This window comes from Trachypithecus francoisi, unplaced genomic scaffold, assembly GCF_009764315.1.
Source record: "Trachypithecus francoisi isolate TF-2019V2 unplaced genomic scaffold, Tfra_2.0 Lachesis_group3, whole genome shotgun sequence".
In the NCBI taxonomy this organism is placed as follows: Eukaryota; Metazoa; Chordata; class Mammalia; order Primates; family Cercopithecidae; genus Trachypithecus; species Trachypithecus francoisi.
In genome coordinates this window covers 46,199,584-46,203,849 of record NW_022681468.1, presented here as the reverse complement: position 1 = coordinate 46,203,849, position 4,266 = coordinate 46,199,584, and the positions used below count along the sequence as shown (strand labels likewise).

Here is a 4,266-nt window from a genome sequence, read left to right as displayed (position 1 = left end):
CATCTTACATGGTGGCAGGCAAAAGGGCTTGTGTTGGGGAACTCCCCTTTATAAAATCATCAGATCTCATGAGACTTATTCACTATCACAAGAACAATATGCAAAAGATCCATTCCCATGATTCAATTATCTCCCCCAGGTCCCTCCCACAACACGTGAGAATTATGGGAGCTACAATGCAAGATGAGATTTGGATGGGGACACAGCCAAACCATATCAATGTCTTTCAGGACTGTGATACTAAGGAAATCTCTTTTTGACTCAAGGTATATGAAGCCATGAGCCATCTTTCAGTCTCCTTTCTAGTCTTAGACCAGCTCTCACAGTATTTCATAGATAGTGTTTTAAAGTTTGGCTATATAGTTTGTGGCATTGACAAATTGTCAATCACATTTTGTCTCTGCTGTTTTCATTTTTAGACAACAGACAGCAAAAATTTAAGATGTTAATTGATGGAAGTTCTGGATCCCTATTCTAAAGTCAATCCTGAAGACACCACAGAAGTGAGAGGGAAAATGGTACATCTAAGAAGATACTGGAAAAACTAAAAAGTCGCTGAGGAGACAGCAGTTGGCTGGTTCCCAGATTCCAGCTGAAATGATAGCTTAGGAGAGGAAAGGGCAGGGGGTCACAGATGGAGGAAGTATGGGTGTAGAAGGAGGGCCCTGAGAGGCGGAGGTTGCAGTGAGCTGAGATCACGCCACTACACTCCAGCCTGGTGAGAGAGCAAGACTCTATCTCAAAAATAAATAAATAAATGAATAAATAAATGAAATTAATTAATTAATTTTCAAAAAAGAAGGAGGGCCCTGAGTTTATCTGGCCTTCTCTGTTACAACTTGAGACAAAATGAGAAACTTAGATCAGTGTGAGTAACACAAAGGCAGTGTTTGAGCCCAGGGGAAATGGGGAGGAATAAAATAAGTGCAAACAATTGAGTTGGCCCTGGACTCCCCCACCTCCCCTGCCTCTCCCGCTGTTCCACACTCCAAGAACAAGTAATTACAACTGAGGAAGACAGTTGCAAAAAAGAAGAGTGTTGGAGTACAGGGATGGGCAGCCCTCAGAGAGGAGGCTGGGGTAGCAAATGGGAGGCAAGATTGTGTAGTCTTTAGTATTTCTTAAGATTATTGTGCATTCCCTTTATGCATTCTCTTTAAGGCTGGGGACAAGAATAGACTTCTCTACCTTCGATCCTGATCAACATTGTGTTGGAATCCTAGCCAGTGAAATATGGCAATAAATAAGAGGTTAAAGATTGGAAGTGAAGAAAGTAAAATGAAATGAAAACAATAAGATCATTTACATTTGAAAAAGTTTCATCAACTAAAAATCTGTTAGAACTAATAAGAGAGTGTAGTGAGTTTTCTTAGCCCATGCTGTTTCTTTACACCAGCAATAATTAACTAGAAAATGCAGGAGAAATGCATTATCCTTAAGAGCATTTTAAGAAATCTGAGGTACATATTTATAGAAAGTAAACACTTTATTTTTCTTCTGCCATTGTTTTTCTATTTTATACTGGTTATATAATGTGGTTATAATGGTTAACATTAAAATGTTTCATAATTTCCTCGATATCAAAGTAGAGTTGTTACTGTACTAGAAGAGGAATGAACAGCACCCAGAAATGGAAATAATCTTAAAAAAATCCACAGAACTTTTATAGAGAAAATTTAAAAACATTATTGTAGGACATATAAGAAAGCCTAAATAGAGAGCCATACTGTATATTGTAACGATGTGAATTATCCCAAGATCGTTCTATAAATTCAATGTCATTTTAATAATAAATCCAAGAGTATTTTTGAGGCTTTTATCAAATCCATTAAAAATGTATATGGAAAAATAAAATCCCACTGATAAAATCCTGCAGGGACCTGTCTTATAATAAGAATCAGATCTTTACTGTATTCAAACTTAACCTATCTGAATAGGCAATCTTACATTCCCATTTTACTCCTTGAAGATTTTCAACCATTTATGGTACCAATTACCACACGGGCCAGTATTTTTAGTTGACAACAACAGAATTCCCTCTATTTTGAGCAGTAAGAGGTTTATTAAAGGGTATGAATAGCTCACAGAATCATTGGAAGAGCTCACAAAACAGACTCTACACTGAGCATCCACCATGTCTGTCTTGACACCCTTATCAGCATCCACGCACATTCTCTTCCTCATTCTCAAATTTTGAAGAAACAGCATGTTCTTACCTAATATAATGCAACTAACCTCACACAAACAAAAATGTATTCAACCTTCCTGCAAAAGGATATACCAAAATCTCAACATTTTAAAACAATATGCCACTTTATGACCATTAAATTATCAAAAACTAGAAAGGTACTATCAAATATTAATGAGAAGGTAGGGAAACAGAAACTCTCATGTACTGTTGGTGAAAGAGTAAACTGACTTGGTTGTCCTAGAAAGCAAGAGTAGGTACTAAAGTACTCAGCAAAATTAAGAATGTATATATGACAATGGAATTTCACTCCTGGATTTATATCCTAAGGAAATCCTTTTATAGTCTTTCTATAGACTCATAAAAAGACTATATAAGGATATTCATCATCATGTCTCTTGTTACAGTGAGGAGTTGGAGGTTACACTGTGAAATCATGAAGAGAAAATGGCAGATGCACACCACAGAAGCAACACATTTGATGCACATAGAACAACATGGGTAAATCTTAAAGGCATAATGTTGTCTCACAAGTAAGAAACAGAATACCGTCTATACCACAGTGCCATTATGTAAGTTGATACACACATACAAAATGTGTACTTATAAGTATCTAGTCATACAAAAGGGCACATATCAAGCACATTGAAAGAGGTAACCATGTAGTACAGAGAATGAAAGTGGGAATAAGAAATAAAGTAGAGAAAAATAAAAAGTAATGATGAACCTTGCATGTGTATATTAGGATGGTGAACTCCACACAAACAAATGGGATTAGTTCAACTCCACACCTGATGCTTTCGGTTAGTTGGGTTTTTGTTGTTGTTGTTTTTTTTTTTTACAGTGGAGCTATTCTGTGATTATGGCATCCCATTTTCCCCAGTTAATTATAATAATTAAAAATTTAAAAATTGCTCTGAAGGTACAGATGTATTTTAATTTTGAAAATAGTCGTGACTCATCTATGTCTCTAAGGAGACTTCACCAAATCTTTAGGCTTATTCCTCTCCAAGGTGCTTATTTTCTTGATTCCATCTAATCTTGGCAAAGGAAAGGGAAGGTTAGAACAATCTTTCAAAACTTTGAAAATGGTTCGAATTGCTCTACATTTAGACAAAGTTACTGGTTACTTAATTGTCATTTAGAGTTCTTTTTGGATAGCAGGCAGCCATTCTAGGCTATAAAGGTGGTTTTGTGGAAATGTTCCTTCCTTGACAGAAGGAAGACGTTGGAGAATTCATATGGTATTTTAGCTTGCTCTGTGATTGCAATCACACAAATCATTACATTCCAGAGAGATCCCATCAACAGAAGGTTTTTCCATTTCAGTCTGTCAAGGTAAAACATTATCTTTTCATTTTCTGTATACTCCAGGGTATCAAGAAATTATAGAATGTAAGCTATAATTACAATAGCATTTTCTAAGTCTTCCTTGATGGTGAGAGTTAAGAAAAAGAGAGAGGAAGAGAGCTTTTTTTGCTCAGTTACATTAAAATATTCATTCAAGTAAAAATATATATATATTGGATTGGCTTCCTTTTATTCAAGTTTTATAATCTCCTGCAATCTCACTACATGAGTTAATGTTGCAGAGCAAGATAATGACTGTCTTCTATAAACCTATGTAGTGCTATAGAACCAGAATGGGTGGGTGCAAAGAACAGAAATGAAATTAGAAGGTGAATGGACTGCAGATTTTTCATGCATTTTTCCAGATGTTCATTCTGGCCTTCTGTTCCTTTCTTCAGGACTTGTACTTATGCACATGTAACACCATGAGGAATCAGATAATATAAACAGTGAATATCTCTTGGACTATTCAGTTTTGGCTTTATATTTCAACTATGTTGATGACTGCTGGTTACATTTTTACTCAATTTAGGTGGTCTGATTTAAACGTAGGATATCACATAAGGGATGGCGGGAATGGGTACCTCAAGTGAAAGCTTTTACGTTCAGTAATGCAGATTTAATTGCTCAGGACGCTCTAGCCTGGGAAACTCAGCTTATCCAGATTTCCTGAGAACTGATCATTGCTAAGAATTTTCTGAGGTCTGGTATGTGTGGCCTCCATTTAT

At 36.1% G+C, this 4,266-nt stretch overlaps 1 long non-coding RNA gene across 1 annotated transcript; it reads left to right on the top strand.

Moving 5' to 3' along the window:
- The first annotated feature begins 425 nt into the window (after nt 1-425).
- LOC117069261 lies at nt 426-3,520 on the top strand. Its single transcript, XR_004431470.1, has 3 exons — nt 426-518; nt 2,596-2,689; nt 3,407-3,520. It is a non-coding gene; the product is annotated as an uncharacterized LOC117069261 (long non-coding RNA).
- The last annotated feature ends 746 nt before the right edge of the window (nt 3,521-4,266 follow it).